Raw genomic sequence first — 23,397 nt, 5'->3', positions numbered from 1 at the left:
CTGTGGAGGGCAGCGTCAACCAGCCCTCACATGTGGGATCCAAACCGGGGCCCTCTGGCGTCCCAAGCCAGCTCATAACCATCTCGCCACTCGGCCGGCTCAGCCTTATTTTTAAAAATTTAGTTTTAGTATGACCTTGAAGTCAGCTTTTTGAAAACAAACAGAGTTACCAAATAGGCTGAATTAGCAACTGTTGAGTAATGACCCATTCTCTGTGGCTTCAGTTATTTGCTCAGCCCTATGTTCTTTCTTTATTTACTCTGATAGAGTAGATTTTCTGTTCACATTAGGTTGGGACTAGATACTTATCAACAAGTACATTTCTTAGCACTTATCCAAAGATGATGGAATAAAAGCTTCATGGAATGACTGATCATTTTTTCCAGCCATATATGCCCCTGAATAGTACCATGTGCAGTATAGTTCAGCTGTTTAAAAAAAAAAAAAAGTTTTCTTGAGATAGATTTTTAAAATTCTGGTCAGTTGACTGAACTTTTTCAAAATTTTCATGTATTTTCCCCATGTTTTAAGTATGTCATGCTTCAACAATAAATGTTAAGTGTACTGAAGAAGTGTAGTATTATGATTGTAAAATTTCTTATCTGATTTTATTTAGTTTGCTTAGTTTCTTTCTGTACCTAGAGAATTTGCATCACTCTCAAGTATTCTGCAATAACAATTGCCTTTTTCTCTTTTACTTTGCAAAAATAACTTTCTTTTCCAGTGTTTTATCAAAATTAGGCTTTTCTTTCTTATAGTCCTGAAATGAGATGATAGACTTGGCCATTTAAAAAGTAAAATAAGGGCGCCGGCCACATGGCTCAGTTGGTTAAGAGTTGGCTTGGGAGCGTGAGCTCTGAGCAGTAGGGCCGCTGGTTCGGTTCCCACATGGGCCAGTGTCGCTGTGCCCCCTACAGCTAAGATGGTGAACAACAGCTCGACCTGGAGCTGGTCTGCGGTAAGCTACTGTGAGTGGCTGGCAGCCGGAGAGAGCTTCCGTGTGCCGCTGTGAGCCACCGTGAGCTGCTGTCCAATGGCCGGCAAGTGACTGCCTCACCTGGGAAGAGTGCAGTGATCATAATACCAACATGGGCCAGTGAAGCGACATCCTCCACTAGACTGAAGAACGAAGGTCAGCAACTTGTCTGTTCCCCTCGCCCAATTTCCCAATAAAATCTTGAAAAAAAATAAAAAGTAAAATAAATTTCAGTTTAAGATTGATGTCAATGTGTACTTTCCCCCAAATTAGTATTCTTCTAGATGGTCTAATATTTGCTAGTAAAATTAAAAACAAAATAATTTATTTGTCCTGGTATATGCCAATGTGGAGGCAAAGGAGGATTAGGAAGCCAAAAATCTAAGATATAGATTCAGACCTACCATTGAGTTAGTGAGTGTTTGTCGGATGCCAACTGTGTGCTCAGTATTGTTTTGGACTTTAAATTTGATATGACCTTTTTTTTGAAGCCTGTTTTCCAAGATAGAGGAAAACACAGCTTACTTTTGAAGGACACTCAATTTATATTACTGAAATTCAAAGACGAGAAAGAATAGGTGAGTGCTGAAGTGGTTAGAGGAGGATTTGATCTCTGGCCTCTATTTGGATAAATGTTGGAAGAAAGGGATAACATTGCAGGTATGAAAACATGAATGAAAGCATGGAGACAAGTTAGTCTTATATTGTGTGTGTCTGTATTTATGAGACTAACCTAACCCATTTGTTGACAGCTTGAGCTTAAGTAAGGTCCTTTTAAGATATGAAGGATGGATATCTAGAGGTAGAGTTGAAACAAAGGAAATGGGGAGGTGTACCCCTCTCCCAATTCATAGGTAGAATGAATTGGAGGGGGAAGAGACTTGCATAGGTGAAGACAGTTGGAAGTATGTTGTAATCCTGAAATAAGATGAAAAAAGTATCCAAAAAAACTTTTCCTGTTTTATTATGAGAATAAATATCTGGAAAAAACATTGGCTACTGATAAAGAGTGCCCTCTCAAAGCATTTGTTTTATCAAGAGTATTTCAAGCCTCAAACTGAAACTTTATAAAGTCAGTAGAATGTGACAAACCATTATTTTATGACAGTTTGCCAATTAATATTAAATTAAACCAATATATAACTTTTATATGTTTATGGTAAATAATACCAAGTGTATTGAATTTCTGATCTTTCCTGGATCTGTGAGCCCAGAATTCTGTCTGTAGCAAATAGGGAAAATAGAAAATGTAGCTGTGGGCCTTTGTATCCTGTTAAAGCACGAGAGATGACTCTAAATCATAAAGTGTATTTACTTCACAATCTAAGTTTAAAAATCAGTGGGATGAAGATCAGGTTAGGGCATCAGGGCACCAGAATAGTAATTATATTCTATTTTGATCTGTGTATCCTATTCTGCTACTGATTAATTAAAAGTGGGAAAGTCCAGAAACTAAGAGTATGTGGTAGCTCTGATCTCTGGTATAAGCTTCATATGGATGATTCCCAAATTTGCATGTTTATCCTAAACTCCCTACTGGTTCCTGAAACTTAATGTCTTCCACCAAACTCATTGGCATTTTGCCATAATCTATTTGCATTCCCATATAACTATACTTTCTCTAGTTTTACTTATCTAGTCTATGAAACTTGGGGTTATCTTTGATTTCTTCATGTTCCTGGTCTTGATGTTGATCAAAAAGTGTATATTTTACTTTTGAAATGCTTTTCCTTCATTGAGCATTTAGGATGTTCATTTGTTCACTCACTCATTCTGACACATTTATTGAGCACATATTAAGTAATATGTGCTAGGCACTGTCAAAGTACTAGGGATATATAGTGGTAAATAAGACAACTCAGTTTCCTGCCCTTACAAGTTTATAATCCAAGCTTTCATTATTTCCCCTGCATCCGCTTTGAGTTATTGTGATATCTTTTTTATTTTTTTTGGTTATAATTATAGTACAAACTTATTTTAAGAAGTGCAAGGATTATTGATATATATAACACTGAAAGTTGGAGACACCCTATATTCTCATCCACCAGACATACCACTGATGAAATTCGATATCATTTCTCTAGATTTTAAAAAAAACATATAGCCCAAACTTTCTAACGCATCACTTTGCCTCTACTCCCTTTCCTGTCTTTTACAAAAAATAAAAAAATAAAAATCCAGACATACCTGAATACTGAAAACTGTAGTATTAGCATTGTGAAACTTGTCCCCATTTAGAGATGCAGCTGTGGTAGAGAGTAGTAGGGCCATTTAAGTTCCAGCCCTTTTACTTGCTGGCTGTGTGACCTTCAGAATGTCACTTAAGCCTCCTTTCCCTCATCTCTAAAATGTGAAATAACAGCAAGGATCTCATAGGATTGTTCTGAGGATCAAATGAGATGATGTAGAAGTACTTTCAGACTACAATGGGTGAGGTGTACAAATGTGAGGTGGTGGTATAAGAGCTCTCTAAATCTATAAAGAACAGTAGTTTCATATTAGTATTAGCTTTTGTCTTCAATTTACTGACTTCCTGCTTCCTGTAACTTTGTTTCTATTTAGGCTCGATTGGTAATTTTCTTACCACATTGAGCAAAAAACTTGAGTGGCAAGATCCTCCCACATAGAAGTTAAGGTTGTACCCAGGTAAGGAGAACCACCTGCTGCAGTATTCTGCGTGGGAACCAAGATGCTGCCACCAGTGCCTGCATAGGTGCCTGTCATTTCCTAAGGTTTTTGTTTTTTTTTTAAGCTAATACTTACATGTGCTTATTGCATACCACATTCTAAGTGTTTTCTATTTAATCTTCACAATGACTGTAAGCATAGATACTATTATAACTCACAAGAAAATGAAGGTTAGAAAATTACTTTTGTGGTGGTTGGTGCTGCAATACTTTGAAGCCTTCTTTTGGGTAGAGCTCAGGCTTGTTATAGTTGCACTTCACACATTTGCTTTCTAACCTCATCTTTGCAAAAGATTACTTCTGTTAGCTTTCAGCAATAGGTTATTGTAAACTTTATATTGAAGGCATGATATTATAGATTTGGGGATAAGTAAAGGTCCAGGAGTTAGTATTTGGTCCAACTCTGAGTTAGAAAAATTTGCAACAAATGGTAGGTGTTGGTTAAGCACACCGGTAGTATTTCATAATTTTGTCAATTCTGAGAGGAATGTTTTTTGCATTTTAATATTTTGAAATTACGTACATTTAATATGGTAGTATTTCCTCTCAAAAAGCTGTTATGCAAGTAAAGGTGTGCCTTTTAATCAATTGATGAGCTCTAGAATCAAGAAAATACAGTAATGTTTAGTTCATTTGACTATTTTTGAGCTAACACCTACTCAGTGTGCCATTCGTGGCCCCTATACATAGCCTGCATTTTCAGTACTGATAGCTAGATTTTCTTTTAGGCAGCTAAGATTGGAGTTGCTATGGGTTCTGAGACTCAACTTTGTACACTTAACTCTTCTTTTTAGAGTTCTTGTAAGAATATCTTTATGACTCAGAGACAGAAGTCAGAGACATCTGAATGTTTTGCCTTACTTGCTGCTAACTAATTGAGTGAATCGCTAGCTGAGGGGGAAAGTTAGATAATTTCACTGGTGACAGGGCCAGAGTTAGCAGTCAAAAGTAGAAATGCAGTTAATATTTATTGGATAAATTAAAAGCATTGTTTTATTTTTAGAACTCACCTTCACCCCTGTCCTTGTCCCTGTCCCCTGGCAACCAATAATTAGTTCTGCATCTCTAGTTTTGTCATTTTTGAGGATGTTATGTGAATAGAATCATATAATATATAACCTTTTGAGATTGGCTTATTTTCATTCACTAATTAGCATAATGCTCTTGGGATCTATCCATATTGTTAACATGTATCAATATCAATAGTTCCTTTTTGTTGCTGAGTATTCCATTGTATGGATGTACCAGAGTTTGTTTAAACATTCACCTGTTGAGGGACATATGTATTGTTTCCCATTTGGGGTATTATCAGTAATGCTGCTATGGACATCTGTGTACAAATTTTTATGTGAACATATGTTTTCATTTCTCTGGGATAAATGCCAGGGAGTGCAGTTGCTGGCATTATCGTAACTGTATGTTTAGTTTCGTAAGAAACTGCCAAACTTCCATAACGGCTGTACCATTTTGCATTCCTACCAGCAGTGTAATGAGACCACTAATATTTTCTTATTGCTTGTTCATTCTTTTTTCTGTCATATATGTGGTGGTAGATGCCAGAATTTTAAGAAAAACGTATGTGAGAAAAATCGTAAAATGAGAGGTCTATGTATTGATACAGTTATTTTAGGAGACTATAGAGTTTCAAGAGAATAAAATTATAATTGTTATAGATTGTTTGCTTTGGTAGGCTTTTGTTGACCTTGTTTGAAGAGATTAATAATTTTAAAGAATGAAGTAGGTTTGTTAGCAAATTTTCATGGCTAAGTCATTTGGCCATTTTGGAATCTAAAGAACCAGTGTTTCTCTTTAATTCTCATAATTTCTCTAACAATGTTTATTTTCTAAATTGTTAATAATTTCTGATAATCCAGCCGCTGTTTATAATAGGATATCTTACTTTTTTTCAGTCATTTGTCTTATTTTGTCATGAATTATAATTCCCACTGTTTTTATAACCTAGAATTGTTGAAACACCTTCAGAACTGTTTGCTTACTGTCAAAAAGGGCGATTCCCTTAAGCAACCATATCCATACCCAGGCTTTACTCAGTCACTGTGAAATAGTGTGGGGGTTTTTTTTAGGCCAAGGAAGCTATCCAAGAATTTTGTGAATAAGGCTGAGACTTGACCTTGCCAGAATTCATGGGGAAGATGTCTTTCTTCTTCTTTTGTATGGTGGAAGAGGGTTTTTCATCCAAACATTGCCCTGATTTCTTCTTTTTCCACTGAGCGCTCTCTCTCTCTCTTTTTTTTAAGGTCTAGAGATTTTAACTTCTTTAAAAGTTATTTTTTGATAGATTTTTAATTTTTTCAGTAATTACTTTGAGATAACTTGTGTAACAGGTTCAGATTTCAAGATAAACCAGGGATTTGTCATTGTTTTAGCTTTGGGACTTGATAATAAGATGTAAAAAAAAAAAAGTACTAGTAATTTTGTTATGAAAACTATAATCAGACAAATTTAGATTGCTTTATTTTCGAGTATTCATTGGAGTTTGACTTTTTGATGACTACCTTATGTAAACAGGAAGCCATCAGAACAAGGCCTATGAGGAATAAACTTCATTACCCCTGCTAAAGTGATGTTGCTAAAGGAAATTAAATATAGTTAAGTCATGATGATGAGGGCTTGACTTGTGTTAAAAATTTTGTGATTGCTGGCAACTGGACTTGTAGGCAGTCGGTGGTGGTGTAAGTGACATTAGTGAAGTTTGACCAGGTTAGAAAATGTGTTCTAAAAAAATGATACTTATGATTTCAAAAAAGAGTAGGTGTTGTTAACTTGGCAAAGAGGAGGGATGGTTGTCCAGGCAGAAGGAACAAGCAGGTGCAAAGGCCCTGTGTTAGAAGAGGAAATGGTGAAATGAGAGACCTAATTATGGCTAATGTGGCCTGGGAAGTGAGAGCCAGAGGGAGAAGGAACATGGTGTGAGCTGGAGAGATAGGGCTGCCCTTGCAGGTTTTTATAGGTCATGTTAAGTTTTTGTCTTTATTCTAAGTGGAATGAAGGACCACCAGAGGATTTTAAGCAACAAAGGGGAGGGTCAGATTTGCTTTTTGATGAAAACACTTCTTACTGTAAGTCAGAGAATGGATTGAAGGGGTATGGATTAAAAAGTTACCAGAGTGAAAGCAGGGGTACTGGTTAGGAAGCTAGTTTAGTTCAGATGCTGGTAGCTTGCTTAGACTAGAGTGGTCTTGGTAGAGAGGAATAGAAAGGAATTAACTGAAGAAAATTTAGGAAGCATAATTCGCAGAATTTGGTGACGGGGTAAAATAAGAAGAGGGACAGAGGGAGGACTCCTAGGTTTCTGGCTTAAGCAATTTAGTTCCCTTCACTGAGAAAAAGAATACTGAAAGAAGACAAGTTTCTTGTTTTTTGGGGTCTTTTTTTTTTTTAGGGGAAGATCATGAATTAGGTGTTAGATATATAGAACTTGAAGTACCTTCTGGTGATAGCCAAAAGGAGATGTTGGTGAAGGAGAGAACTTATTGCTTAGATTTAGTTGTACCCTCTTATTGTGTTTAGTTTAATATTCTTAAGATTTAAATAAATATACATGTCGGAATTGCTTTTCTTTTTTTGGGGAGGAGGAGAAATTGCTTCTCCATAGTGGTATGCTTACAGGTACTTTTCTTATTTTTTTAGCTTTTTACATGTGTTGGTGTATACCGCAGTTTTAACCAAAGAGTGGGTATTGGGTAATACTTGCTAAATGAATGATTAAATCATTAATTTTAATGTTTTCCAGAAATACTGTTCCCTGCTTATATTTCCTGTGTGTTGGAAATAATTAAGGCTGCATTGTTAATTGATATTTGCAGTTAATTAATAGTATACTCCCCCATCCAGCAATCCCTTCCCCTTCCATAAGCCCTCTATTCTTATTCTAGAATTTTAAAAAATGTTAAGACAAAAATGAGTTTATTGTTCAGAGCATGTTACCTGATAGAATCAACATAGACAAAATTAAAAGTAGCCCTCTGCATGGTACTGTTTGGCTTTGAGCTGTATTCTTTTTTTTTTTTTTCTTCGAGAAAATGTTTTTTTTTTTAAAGATTTTATTGGGAAATTGGAGGAGGAGAACAGCACTGGGGAATCGGGGGAAGGGGAACAGACAAGTTGCTGTTGTTTTGTTCTTCAGTCTAGTTGTGGAGGACGTTGCTTTTACTGGCCCAGGCTGGCACCATCATTGCGCTATTCTTGGGCGAGGCAGATCAGTCGCCGGCCTTTGGACGGCAGCTCATGCTGGCTGCCAGCCACTCACTGTAGCTTATGGCAGCCCACTGCAGCAGGGGCTGCAGCCTACGCTGTCGCCGGCGACCCACGCAGCCCAGCCCCAGGTCGAGCTGTTGTTCAGCATCTTAGCTGTAGAGGGCAGTGTCACTGGCCCTCATATGTGGGATCCAAACCGGGGCCCTCTGGCGTGGCGTCCCAAGCCAACTCTTAACCAACGCGCCACTCGGCCGGCCCCTGAGCTGTATTCTTTATTTATGCTAGCTGGTTTATAATTTGATGAAAGTTGCATATCTGAATATTTTCTTATTCTTTGATCTTTAAAAATATTAAAATTTATTGAATTTTTGTTGTATTTTTTTTTATAACTAAGTTGCCTTCATTTCTATTGAACAGATGTTTCTTTGAAGGGATTTATATGACAGTCTTTTAAAATTTGCCCTCCTGGAAGTTTGATCCACTCAATCGAGAGCTTTATTTTTCTTTCCTCAAAAGCCAGAACTAGGCCTACAGGAAGGAAAGGAACATATGTTGGAGCCAAAGGCGGGTGCTGTATAGGTTGTGGGGGTGCATATGCAGAGGCTTTGCAATTGGTTGGCCTGGATCTGTCAAAACATGTTTGGTCGGCTCTGGCTGTGCAATGGTTTATTTATGTGCTTCTCAGTAGTGATCCTGAGGATGAATATATTATGACTATAGTTTGGAAAATTTTTGATTGGGGACATAAAAAAAAAACACCCCAAGAAACCCCACTGTTGAACATGTCTTAGGTCCACTGGTTTAATTATCTGTGAATGCTGTCCAGTGATTAAACCTTTGCTTCACCTCAGCAGCAAATGCCAGTACTTTGGATGCAGATTATTTCATGGGAGGTACTTTGTGTGATAGGAAGACAAAATGTGAAATTATATGTCTACATCTTAACTCTGGCCTAAGTAGATACATATATTTTTTCCCTAAGTAGATACTGTTAACATCAGTTTGTTGGGTATAAGAAGTCGGACAGTTAAGTTTACGAACTTGTTGCAATGATGTTGCTAACCGTTTTTTTGATATCAGAGGGATTATTCATTATGAATTTGTACCAACTGGACAAACAGTTAACCAAGTTTACTATTTGTAAGTGCTGAAAAGGCTGTGTGAAAAAGTTAGACAACCTGAGCTTTTTTCCAACAATTCATGGCTCTCACATCACGGCTTACGCAGCACTGTCTGTGAGGAGTTTTTAGCCAGTAAACAAATAACTGTATTGGAACACCCTTCCTATGCACTTGATCTGGCCCCAAATAACTTCTTTCTTTACCCGAAGGTAGAGGAAATATTGAAAGGAAGACATTTTGATGATATTCAGGACATCAAGGGCAATATGATGACTACTCTGATGGCCATTCCAGAAAAAGAGTCCCAAAATTGCTTTGAAGGGTGAACTAGGCGCTGGCATTGGTGCCTAGCTTCCCAAGGGGAATACTTTGAAGGTGACCATAGTGATAGTCAGCAGTGAGATGTGTAGCACTTTTTGTAAGATGAGTTTGCGAACTTAGTTGTCTGACTTCGTAAAATAAGTCCTGGTTTCAGGAAAGCATAGAGGAAAAAAGTAGAATTCTATTCTAATTTCTATTGATCCAGCTACGATATTACAATGTCTTGTGTTTTTAAGGCATTTGTTTAGTCAAATTGTGGGAAAGGATAGAGAAAAGAATAGGACATTCCATATTTGAACAGTGGAAGTAGAAGAACATGAGTTGATGAGGTAGTAGTATTCTTCCACATTTTTTTCTATCAGGATTTAGAATTCTTACTGACTTCACATCTACCTTTAAAAAAGATATGAGGACATTTCAGTAAAGTACTAACAGTTTTCAAAAAATGTCTAATCTGACATTAGATTAACTAGTGTTAATTAGAATAGAATTTACAATTTTGCATTAAATGTAATCCTTTCTAATGGATACACATGCATGTATGTGGGTGTGTATATATTTTTCATATATGTGTGTGTATAATATATATTAAATATAATCCTTCCAAATCTTACTCTGTTAAATTTACTTTATGATCATTATGTGGTGCATGTTTAACAGTATTAAGAAAAATAGCACCTAACACTTACTGTTTGCTTACTTTGTGCCAAACACTATATAAAGTGCTTTCTATGCATACATTATCTTATTTATTCTTTACAGTAACCCAATGGAGTGGGAAATATTTTTATCCACACTGTAGAGATCAAGTTAAGTGCAGTAAGCACTCACTTAATGTCATGGATAGATTCTTGGAAACAGTAACTTTGACTTCAAATGAAATGATGTATAGTGAAACCAATTTTATCATAGACTGATATAAACAAGAGTTAAGTTCCTGTGGTATATTTCTGGTCACAAAAACATCACCAAACTTAAAGACCCACAACACTTCTAATATTAAACATTGAAATAAATGTGAGCTATACATATATCTAAGAAAGCTGAATAAAAACAAGTAAGATGATTATTTCCCAAACCACCCATTACAGTTCAGATTCTTGAGTGGCTGGAGCCTATCCTGGGTGCAAGGCTGAAACCCACCCTGGACAGAATGCCCTTCTATTGCAGGGTGCATTCACACACACACACTCACACTCAGATTGGGACAGTTTAGACACGTTGATGAACTCCCGTGCTCATCTTTGGGATGTAAGAGGAAACCAGAGTACATGGGGAGAATGTGCAAATTCCTCACACAATGGCCTTGGCTGGGAATTGATTTTTTTCTCCCCTCATCAATGGTATAGTGCAACAATGTTGGACAAAACCACGTTATTTGAGGACCTGCTGTAATTTGTTTAAAGACCCACAATTAGTAGGCAAGTGAGCCGTAATAGCAGAATGTACTGCTATTTCAGTATACCGTTTAGTTTCAGTTTTGAAGGAATTTATATCTTTAGGATTATTGAGAATCTCACAAAGTAAATTATTTTGAGCTGCAGAAAATTTATTTTGTCTTATATAGCAATGTTTCATCTATACAGTATTGAAGGGGATTAGAGTGTTACAAGTATTTCCAGATTCGTAAAGCTTACCTCTTGAAGAAGTATAATTTTCAAAGAAATTAACTATTTTAGAATAGTGGGGGCCGGCCGAGTGGCGCGATGGTTAAGAACTGGCTTGGGACGCCAGAGGGCCCCGGTTCGGATCCCACATATGAGGGCCAGTGACACTGCCCTCCACAGCTAAGATGCTGAACAACAGCTCGACCTGGGGCTGGGCTGCGTGGGTCGCCGGCGACAGCGTAGGCTGCAGCCCCTGCTGCAATGGGCTGCCATAAGCTACAGTGAGTGGCTGGCAGCCAGTGTGAGTGGCCAGCAGCCGCCGTGAGCGGCCGTCCAAAGGCTGGTGACTGATCTGCCTCGCCCAGGAATAGCGCAGTGATGGTGCCAGCTTGGGCCAGTGAAGCAACGTCCTCTTCAACTAGACTGAAGGAACAAAAAAAAAACGACAGCAACTTGTCTGTTCCCCTTCCCCCAATTCCCCAGCACTGTTCCCATCCCCCCAATTCCCCAATAAAAAAATCTTAAAAAAAAAAGAATAGTGATTTTTCTGAAATGTGTGTTCATTTTCAGCCTTGTAAGAAAAAAAATTTCACCCTCTTAAAGACAGTAAGTATTCTATGTATAATGAAACTTGTTCTTGATAATGTAGGATTTTCAGTAGGATCATCAGTCAGTTTATTCTACTGTAATGTAATACTTTTCTGTCTCCCTTGCTTTGCAAGTTCTCTTATTATTTGTGTACACTGCTTCTTATAGTCCTCCCTTTGTTTAAATAATTAACACTTATCACAATTGTATGTCAATCAAGAGTTAACTAGGCCTCCCCTATAAAGAAATACGCAGTCCACCAGATTTAGAAAAAAAAGATATTATAGCTATCATTAATTGGGTACTTCCTAAATGGCAGACGTGATTGTCATTATTTCTTTTAATTCTTACAACAATATGAGGGATAGCAATATTATCCCATTGTTATAGAAAATGAGACTGAAGCTTAAAGAGCCAAGACTGCCTTTGCTAATAATTATTGAAACTGATATTCAAATTTAGGGCTGTTTGATTCTTATCAGCAATTCTATACTGCTTTCATTTTTTTTTCCTGTTTGTCACACACATCCTGACTCGCTGTTGAGCTAAAACTAATGTTCATTTCTTTATCATTTTATTAAATTTTTAAAAACAATTTTAATGAAGCATAATTAACATGCAATAAATTACACATATTTAAAGTGTTCAATTTAATGAGTTTGACATAAGTAAAATCATCCCTTGGTATGCAAGGGAGATTGGTTCCAGGTCCCCCTGCAGGTACCAAAATCTGAGGATGCTCAAGTCCCTTATGTAAAATGACATAATATTTACATATAATATATGCACATCCTCCTGTATACTTTAAATCATTTCTAGATTATGTATAATGCCTAATACAATGTAAATGCTATGTAAATAGTTATACTGTACTGTTTAGGGAATAATAAGAAAAAAAAGCCTACATGTTCAGTAGAAATGCAACCATAGTAGGCCTAACTACATAGTACATATTAGCAAGAGTGTAACATTTTCCAACCCTAATATCTTTTATCTGGTGTTGGTTGTATCCAAGGATGTAGAACCTGTGGATACGGAGTGCCAATCAGACATACTTTTGAAATCATCACCATAATCAGACATTTTTATCACCCTCAAAAGTTTCCTCCTTGTCCTCTGTAACCCTTGAATCTAGTCTTCCCTTCAGTTCCATCCACAGGCAACCACTATAGGTTAGATTTATATTCGTACATATATATGTATATTATAATTTTATATAAATGGAATCATAAAGCCTGTATTCTTTTTTGCTTGGCTTCTTTCACTCAGTATAATGCCTTTGAAGTTCATCCATGTTATGGCATGCATTATTCTTTTATTATTTTTATTGTTGAGCAGTATTCTATTATATGGATTTGCTTATCCATTTTTTAAAAAATTCTATTTTATTGGGGAACAGTGTGTTTTTCCAGGACCCATCAGCTCCAAGTCGAGTAGTTGTTTCAATCTGGTCGTGGAGGGCGCAACTCAGTGGCCCATGTGGGGATGGAACTGGCAACTTTGGTGTTATGAGCACTGCGCTCTAACCAACCGAGCTAGCCGGCTGCACCCTGTTTATCCATTTACCATTAGTGGACATTTGGGGCATGTCTAATTTGGGGGCTGTTACCAATAAAGCTGCTATAAACATGTACGTACAAATCTTTGTGTGGATGTATGTTTTCATTTCTTTTGGGTAAAAACCTAGGAATGGAGTGGATAGGTCAGTCATATGGTAGGTGTTTGTTAAATTTTAAATAAACTGCTATATTAGGTTTCTAATGCTGTAACAAATGACCACAAACTTTGTGGCTTAAAACAACATGCATTTATTATGTTACATTTCTGGGAGTCAAAAGTCTTAAATGGGTCTCTAGGCTAAAATCGAGATGTTGGCAAGTAAGTCTATGTTCCTCCTGAAGACTGTAAGGGAGAATCCCATTTCCTTGCCTGTTCTAGCTTCTAAAGTCTGCCCATTCTCCTTGGTTTGTGATCGCCTTTCATCTTCAACACCATAATTACACCACACCAAACTCTGCTTTTGTTGTCCCATCTTCTCTCTGACTCTTTGGCCTCCGTCTTTCATTTATAAGGACCCTTGTGATTACATTGGGCCTACCTGGATAATGCAGGATAATCTCCCAGTCTCAAAACCATTGACTTAATCACATCTACAAAGTCCCTTTTGTCATGTAAGGTATCATATTCACAGGATGGGGACACCTATGGGGCAGGGGTGTAATAATTCTGCCCACTACACTGCTATATCTTTTTCCAAAGTGGTTCTACCATTTTGCATTCTTACTAGCAGTGTCTGAGAGCTCCAATTGCTCCACATCCTCTCTAATATTTAGTTTGAGCAATCTTTTAAATCAGTTAGTCTTTTTAATTAAAAGAACTTTAACTTTCATTTTGAAATATTAATAATTTCAGATTTATAAAAAAGTTACAAAACTAGTAAGAATTTCTTAAATTCTTCACCCAGATTCCCAAAAGTTCACATTTTATTACAGTACAATTATCAAAATCAGGAAATGAACATTAATACAATATGGTTAAAAAACAAAGCCATTACATGTTAACATAAATAACACAACTACATTTTCTAAAAGAATATTTAATGAGAAAAGTGGTTATTATTTTACATTTTTACAAATCTTTTTAATGTCTGGTGTAATAGAAGACAGATAGATTCTTTTTCTTTTTGAAGACAGGTAGATGCTTATTTTTCATTAGCCCCAAGAGCAGTGACAACATCATGTCATGCTACCCTCATGAGAAGTAAAAAAGGCAAAAAAATTGGATTCTTATCGTGAAAGATTATATTTTAAAAATACCAAAAGTTGTACGGTAAAATCCCTCCCTCTCCTAGTTTCCCACCCTAGAAACAACCAATGTTATCAGATTTTAAAAATCCTTTCAAAGATACTTTATGCATGTGCAAACTAAATTTGTATATACTATATTCTCTCTTTCCTTTCCCACTTTATACACAGAAGGGAGCATACTCTACAAAAGGTTCTACGTTTTGCCTCTTTAACTTGGTGATACACTTGGAGATCATTCCCTATTCTTAAATAGATTACTTGTTCTTTATGACTGTATATATTTTAAACGTGTGATCAACCATACCCCTACTGTTGGACATTTATATGGTTTCCATGTTTTAAAACAAATATGGCTGCCATGAATAGTCTTGGGCTTGTTCTGAGACAAAAGAAGTAAGGTATTTTCAACCTTGATAGATACTGCCAAATTAACATCCATAGAGTGTACTATTTTATACTCCCATCAGCGGTGTATTTCCCATATCCATACCAAAACTGTTACCAAACTTCCACCCCCCCCCCAAATTTGGATGAAAGTGGTATTTCAACGTAGTTTTAATTTGCATTTTTCCTATGAGTGGGGTTAAAACATCTTTTAATAAACTAAGAGCTATTTATATTTCATTTCTGATAAAACTGCATTTTCTTTGTATATTTCTGTTGAGTAGTGTGACTTTTTCTTACTGACTTGTGGCATTTTCTCCATTATGGAAGTTAGCTCTTTGTAAAATTAAGAGTAAATATTTCTCCCCAGTTTGTCTTTTGACTTTGCTTATGGTGATTTTTTCCCATGATATATGCATACACACACCATATGTGTGTGTCTATAACTCAACATAAATATATATACATGTATTTATATACAAATTAAAATATATATGGAGGGTGCCCAAAAAATGAAGACACCTTTTAAGAAAGGAAAAAAATTAAAATTGTAATACTCAATATATACCAATAACAAAAGATGAATACAAGTCATGTTTGACTTCTGAAATTACAAGAGTTGCTCAAAGTGGTTACCATCAGCATCCAGACACTTCAGATTACCGCGAACTACTGCTTGAGCAACATTGACCAAAGTGTCCACTTGTATACATTTTTTTGGCACCCCTGGTATATCATAGTTTAAAAGGCCTTGCCCACTTTGTGATAATAAAATAGTTCCATTTCTTCTAATGCTTTTAAGGTGTTTTCTTACCACACTTAAATATTGGATCTATTTATAATTTAATCTTGTGTAAGGTGTGAGATATGGTTTCACCTTTATTTTTCTAGATAGTTACTTAGTGTCCCCAACTCTACTGAGTAATTACTTTTCCCCAGTATTATGATTTGCCACATTTATCATATATTAAATTCCCAATGTGTTGGGTATATTTCTGAATTTTAAATTTTGTTGTATTGATTTTTCTTCCTAGTTATGTACTAGTAGTACCACACTGTTTTATTTATTGAGACTTTATAATAGCTTTCAGTATCTGGTATGACTAGGCTCTCTTCAGTCTAGTTTTTTTCTGATTATTCTCACTTTGGGTGTGTCTGTGTAGAATCAGAATGTCCGGTGAGAACTTTTTTTCAAGTATGCATTTTCTCTTTGTCTTGGAAGACTCTATTTCTGTTGTGCTTTCAGATATTGGACTTTTTGAAAGAACCTATTCCTGCCTTGATTAAATTTTGTTACTGTTTACTGCACACTATATGGTAGGGTGGGCTGTGCATCCAGTGCCATAAGTATATAATTTCATACTGTGTGTTTAAAAAGATCTAATTGTGGGGCCGGCTGAGTGGCGCGTTGGTTAAGAGCTGGCTTGGGACGCCAGAGGGCCCCGGTTCAGATCCCACATATGAGGGCCAGTGACACTGCCCTCTACAGCTAAGATGCTGAACAACAGCTCAACCTGGAGCTGGGTTGCCGTGAGTTGCCAGCAACAGCGTAGGCTGCAGCCCCTGCTGCAGTGGGTTGCCCTGGGCTATGATGTGTAGCCAGCAGCCAGCGTGAGCGGCCTTCAAGCCTCCATGAGCGGCCGTCCAGAAGCCGGCGACTGATCTGCCTGCCCGGGAAGAGCGCAATGATGGTGCCAACTTGGGCCAGTGAAGCAATGTCCTCCACAACTAGACTGAAGAACAAAAAGACAGCAACTTGTCTGTTCCCCTTCCCACAATTCCCCAACGCTGTTCCCATCCCCCAAATCCCCAATAAAAATCTTAAATAAATAAATAAATAAAATAAAATAAAAAGATCTAATTGTGCATATTGAATTTTAGATTGAATGTTTTGTTGAACTCTTATTCTTTCCTTTTGCTTATGAAGTCTACATAATCAAAGACTGTCCTGGTATTTTAGCTGTTCCTTGAAGACAAACCCTCCTCCTTTCTCAGGGCATTTGTATTTGCAAATGCCTCTGCCTGGTCTCAAATTTATTGTGTATTTTTAGTGTGAGACAGTAGGTACACTACTTCTTAGAGCTGATGTCCAAATGTTTGCTTTTTTGACTCATAAGCTGGGAGGTATTATGGTATAGTGGAAAGAATACTGGATTGGGAGTCAGGAGACTTAGGTTTTTTAGGTTTTTTAAAAACTTATATTTTATGTTGGTGAACATAAAATTTACTATCTTAACCATTTTAACTGTACAGGTGGTTTTAAGTACATTCATATCATTGCAATCATTACCGCCATTCATCTTGAGAAATCTTTGCCTCTTGCAAAACTGAAACATTATGTCTATAAAACAGTAACTCACCACTTCTCCTTCCTCAGCCCCTGGTAATCATTCTGTTTCTATGATTTTGACTACTTTAGGTACCTCACGTAAGTGGAATCATCCAGCATTTGTGTTTGTGATTGGCTTATTTCACTTAACATAATGTCCTCAAGATTCATCCATGTTGTAGTATGTGTCAGAATTTTCTTCCTTTTTAAGGCCAAATAATATTCCATTGTTATGTATTACCACATTTTGCTAACATCGGTCAATGGGTACTTGGGTTGCTTCCATGTTTTAGCTATTGTGAATAATGCTGTCATGAACATGGGTGTACAAAATACCTCTTCGAGAGTTTGCTTTCAGTTCTTTTGGGTGTACACCTAGAAGTAGAATTGCTGGATAATGTGGTAATTCTAATTTTAATGGTTTTTAGGAACCGCCATCCTATTTTCCACAGTGGCTATACAGTTTTACATTCCTGCCAATAGTGCACAAGGGTTCCAATTTCTCCACATTCTCACCAACAGTTGTTATTTTCTGTTTTGTTGACACTTGCCATTCTAATGGGTATGAAGTGGTATCTCATTATAGTTTTGATTTTTATTTATTTAATGATTAATGATGTTGGAGCATCTTTTCATGTGCTTATTAACTATTTTAAAGTCTTCTTTAGAGAAATGTTCATTCAAATGTGTTGCCCATTTTTTATTATTTGGCTTTTTTTTATTGCTAAGTTTTAGCTATTCTCTATATATTGTGGATATTAACCCGTTATGAGATATGTGATCCATTTCACTTCTAAGTATTTATCCAAAAGAAATGAAAGCAATATGTCTACATACAGACTTGTACACAAATGTTCATAGTAGCTTTATTGTTAATAGCTAAATTCTGGAAATAGTTCACATGTCCATCAACAGGTATACAGAAGAACAAATGTTCATATAATGGAATACCATTCAGCAATTAAAAGGAAAGAACTATTGATACTAACAACATAGATGGATCTCAAAATAATTAGGCTAAGTGAAAGAAGTCAGACTAAAGAAGAACATACTGTATGATACCACTTATCTAAATTCTAGGAAATGTAAACTAATCTACAATGACAGAAGATAAGAGAGATGATTAGTAGTTGTAGGGAATGAGGGTGGGAGTAGAATGGGTTACACAGGGGCATGAGGAAACTTTGGGGGATGATAGAAATGTTTATTTTGATTATGGTAATGGTCTTATGAGTATAAATGTATGTTAATTCATCAAATTGTACATGCTAAATAGGTGCAGTTTATTTTATATCTGTTATACCTCAGCTGTAATAGAACTGACAGTGGTAGAATTAGTGGAGCGTGGTAATATTTCCTTCCATGCTTTCAGATATAATGCTTGTCACATAAATCATTTGTTGAGGTCTAACATTTATTTTGTTCTTATTTATTACCATTGTTCTTTTTATGTTAGATTTTTCAGTTTCTTTAAGGGCAGATGCTATGTTTTATTGGATTTTATGAGCCTTAGCAAAGTTGTTAAGAGCTTGGTACTTTTTGGTGATGTTGCTGAAACCTAATAGAATAAAAAGTGATACCTATATTCTTGGGCTAGAATTCTGACATACATACATACACACACACACACACACACACACATACACATATATATATATATTTTTTAAAGATTTTATTGGGGAATTGGGGGGCGGGTTGGACAGCCAAGTTGTTGTCCTTCAATCTTAGTTGTTGAGAGCGTAGCAAGCTCAGCTCCAAGTCCAGTCACACCGCTCAGCTCAAGGTTCTGTGTTCAATTAGTTGCGGGTGGGCGTAGCTGCTATCCCAAGCAGGAGTCGAACCAGCAGCCTTGTTAAGAGCGCACACTGTATCCCCTGAGCCACCTGGACGACAGCTCAGCTCAAGGTGCCGGATTCAGTCTTTAGTTGCGGGCGGGCATAGCCCACCATCTTGAACAGACAACCATGTTGTTAGGAGCACATGCTCTCACCAGCTGAGCCATCCTGCCACCTGTTGGCAGCTCAGCTCAGGCGTAGCTCACTGACCCATGTGGGAATCGAACCGGCGACACTGTTGCTCAGAGCTCTCACTCTTGAGCAAGCTCTTCACCAAATGAGCCACTCGGCTGGCCCTTATATACTTATTTAATCTAAAGCAGTAACATTTTGAACATTTAGAATGTACTACACTCACTACTGAAAATATTCTTGTTTGCCTGAATGTTCTTGAGTACTTGTTCTACATTTCACTGAATATATAAATACTAGGTTTAGATTAAAAAGAGAATTGAATCACCTGAATTGAATTTTATCTGGTTAAGGTATGAGTGAGAAGTAAAATGGTATTAAAATTATGGAAATATAATTGGTGTGTGGTGGGTCAAAAACTTAAAATAACTTAATTGGCTTGTAACGTTTTGTTTATCATATCTAGGTATTTCTACAACACTTTGATACGTTTCCTGTGGTTGGGTTGAGGGCAGGAAGAGGTGCTGTGGAGGAGATGAGGGCAATCTAATTATTACTAAAAAGGGAGAGAGCTTAAATTAGTTCTGAGACCTCGTTTCAATGCGTGTGTGAGTGGGTTCCCACATAACACCAAGCAATTCTCTGACACCAGCAGAGTGTCCAAGAATTCAGCTCAATTCTGACACACTCTACCCAGAGATAGCGACAGATTCCACAGGTTAAGGATTCAGCCCTATAAGACTGTTCCCCACCCTCCTTCAGACAGATTGAAGGTTCTCGTGATCCCCCTTCTTGGGTTCCATTAATTTGCTAGAGCCGTTCACAAAACTCAGGAAACATTTTACTACTAGATCACCAGTTTATTATAAAAGGATATAACTCAGGAACAGCCAGATGGAAGAGATGCATAGGACAAGGTATATGGGAAAGGACATGGCGCTCCATGCCTTCTCCAGGTGTGCTACTCTCCTAGCACCTCCATGTCTTCACCAATCTGGAAGCTGTCTGAACCTTAATTTTTGTGTTTTTTGTGGAGGCTTTATTACATAGGCATCATGCTTTAAATCTTTGGCTATTGGTGATTGACTCAACCTCTAGCTCCTCTGCCCTCCTTGGAGGGCTGGGGGTGGGACTAAAAGTTCCAAACTTCTAATCATATGGTTGGCTCCATTGGCAACCAGGCCCCATCCTTAGTTGTTTTCCAAAAGTCACTCTATTACCATAACAAAAGACACCATTATGACTCTCAAAACTTAGGAAATTCCAAGGGTTTGGGGAGCCAGGAACTGGACATCTGAGTGAGCAAGAGATAGTTCTTATAAATCACAATATCATGGAGCTTCATGCTTTCATTTTCTCTTCTTTTTTTCCCCTTCCTGTTACTATTACTAAGTACCATTTAGGGAGAAATTATTGGTTCCAGAAACTGGAAAATATGGTCTGTGCATTTATTTAATTCTCACAACTTTAGGAAGTAGGTCTCATTGTCATTTTATCAGTGAGGTAATTGAGACTTGACATATAAGACTTGACCCAAAGATGCATAGGTAATAAGTGGCTTTAAAAAACTGGCTCACTCCAAAGCCTAGGCTCTTAATCACTGTGCTGAATTAAATTGTTTCTTTGCGAATAAGACAGCCATCTCCAGGATTAAAAAAAAAAAATGTCCCTTTGAATGTCCATTAGCCTTGGAGAATCAGTTTTATTTTTTTATAACATATAGACATATATGTTATATTTTTTTATAACATATATACACCTGACCCTTTATTGGACATTTACAATATAACATTTTATTCTTTGTGAAATATTCTTGGTTAGGAGAAACAATTGATTAGAATTGAAACAATAAATTTCTAAGCATTTTGTGAGCATATAACTTAATAATTTTTTTTAAATCAGGCAGTAAATAGAAAGCTTAAATAAATCAACCTATGAAAGGATCCTGGAACTATTACCAACTACTTAACAGACAGTCTCACTTTGACCATATTTCTTTCTTTAATGTTATACTGTGTCTTAGTATTTTAATATTCTCATGTTTGCACTTTCATTCATTGACAAAACAGTTTTAGCCAAGGAACCTTAGCTGCCTGTTCTTTGTAGTCACTGTGCTTTTGTAAGGTCTTCTTTCTTTGGCCATATTTAATGAGTAAACACAAGCAAGTTTGATAAAACTATTATTTGTGACTGAGAGGATATTCTTCAAAGTAGTAAATGTCTACTGAACTTAACCCTCTGCAACTGACATCACAGATTCATTGCACACAAAGATGCTGCTATGAAATACGTCTTTACTGTAAAGTTACAAACACGACTGGCGATAGGTTCCGGTAGAGGGAGAAGATACCAAAGCGATGAGTCACGATACTTAAGTTAACTGTTAGATATTTGAAATTTTGTGTGCAAAGAATCTGTGATATCACTTGTGCCTAACAGAGGGTTAATTATGTTTTTCTCATTTTTTCCTCAAATCTTGGGTTTCTTATCTATGCATTTGGTCAGTGATATATAAAACAAGGAGGTCAAGAGAAAGATTTGAGTGTGAAGGATGGGGCTGGGAAAAGATGTTGCTAAATCACGAATTCCCTTCGGAGGTGCTGGAAAAGTGTTACCCTTTATAAAATAGAAACACAAGAAGAAATAATGACTTCAAGAATAGAACTGTTGAATAAATTTTCAGTGTAACAAAGCATAAAGTATGTGTATTACCATTGAAACCATTTCAAATGACCTACGGTAAAGGAGAAAGCATAAATTGGAGACTTCTTTTAAAAATCTGAAAAACATGGTCAAATTTTATTTCTAAACTTTGTGTTCATCCTCTTACTCCAGGGAAATTTAAGACTGGCTTTGGGACAGCTGAACAGGTTGTATAGCACAGGAAATACAAAGGTATATATAATATTTGACATGCTTGGAAAAGACTGCAAGTTTCCTTCTCTAGTCCTTTAGGGTGGAATTTGTGTTAATCTGGTAGCATTTGGGCTGTGTTTGAAATGTATTATTGCAGTGGTTATCAGAGTTGACATTTGTAGTTGTCATGGGAACCAGAGACTTCAAATTTCCCTAATGTTTCTTACCTTCCTGCTTGGCTTTGGGTTTTCCCTTTGTGCTGTTTCTCAGAGTGAATCTGTCTCTGGCAGCTGTATTCTACTGTTATTTTTGCTCAAAGTTTGTTAGCATGGTAATGGAGAGTGAGGGAGTTCTATGAGATCTATTTAGCCTCAGATTTAGGCAGGTACCTAGGACCTGTGTCTTGGAAGTGTAGCCTTCACAAGACTTTCCACTCCACTTCCAGGGATGGAGCTTCTACCCTTCTTTCTTTTTCCCCAATTGCAGTGTCTAGGATAGGTTTTTTTGTTTTGTTTTGTTTTAACCCTCCCCTACCCCCCTTTTATAGCTGAGGTTTTTAAAGTCCTTCTTTCCTCTGCATTAAGGTTATTGTTTCTTTAGAGAGGTAGCGAGGAGTGGGTATGTCAGTTTTCTTTCCTTTCCTCCATAGATACGTGGAATTCAACCAATGTTCTCAGGGTACAGGTCTTCATTAATTGTCCCTTGCATATAAAGTCTTTTGTTACATAGGGAACTAGGGGAAATAAGTCTGGGCTGATTGGCATTAGCTGCTGTTCCACTCTCCAAGTTCCACAGGGGTGAGTGTAGGCAAGGATGAGGAGCTTTCTTTGCATTCTCTCAGATCCCCCTGCTTTAGAAAGCCTTTTGAGGTTCCTGGAGGAAAAGTCTGTAATACAGGGTGGAAACTCTCCTATGATTGTAGCCCCCATGGATTTTGCACTCTCATATTTGTCTTCAGCAATTGGTCATAATTTGTGGTTTAATCTTCCTAACTGCAGTGGGGATTCATCCATGTTCTTGCAACTGTGTTTCCTTTAGTCAGAGTGAAGACTTTTCCTTTCCTCCCTCAGGGTATTAGGTACCTGTCCAGCCTCTGTGTCGCTGGATCCCTGCCTTATTGCCCAAAGTTTACATCTGGAGAAAAGGAGGGTAGGAAGAGTGACTCCCTCCACCCTCTCTAACCCTTAGGAATCCACGTTGTGGTCAGCGAATAACTTGTGAGACTTGATGTAGGACTCAGCATGTGATCAATTTTTGTACATGATCTCTTTGTGCTTGATAGAGTACTTGTTCTGCAGTTAATGGGTGCTGTGTTATATACATGTCTATTTAGGTCCAGTTTGTTAATCATGCTATTTAGATCTACATTTTTATGTTTTTATTCTTTTTTGTTCTATCAACTACTAAGAGAGATGTTAAACATTTCCCCATTATGGTTATGGATATTTTTCACTTCTTGTAGTACTGCTAAGTTTTGCTTTATATTGGGTTGTCGGAAAAGTCATGACGTATTTTGTCTATGTTTTTGAAAGGTCA

General features: G+C 37.0%; 1 protein-coding gene across 13 annotated transcripts in view; it reads left to right on the top strand.

Moving 5' to 3' along the window:
- TMCC1 (transmembrane and coiled-coil domain family 1) overlaps positions 1-23,397 on the top strand; it is a 222,694-nt gene that overhangs the window by 23,579 nt on the left and 175,718 nt on the right. Inside the window, exon 1 of one of the 13 annotated variants that reach the window (XM_019646011.1) lies at positions 3,622-3,689. The exons of the other annotated variants lie outside the window; for them this stretch is intronic. The gene's annotated coding sequence lies outside the window, so the exon portion shown is untranslated. Of the gene's footprint in view, positions 1-3,621; positions 3,690-23,397 lie in introns of those variants that run through there. 13 annotated transcript variants of the gene reach the window in all.

Source organism: Hipposideros armiger, unplaced genomic scaffold (assembly GCF_001890085.2).
Source record: "Hipposideros armiger isolate ML-2016 unplaced genomic scaffold, ASM189008v1 scaffold_96, whole genome shotgun sequence".
Classification (NCBI taxonomy): domain Eukaryota; kingdom Metazoa; phylum Chordata; class Mammalia; order Chiroptera; family Hipposideridae; genus Hipposideros; species Hipposideros armiger.
The sequence above is the reverse complement of the archived record's forward strand: the minus strand, read 5'-3'. Positions and strand labels throughout refer to the sequence as shown.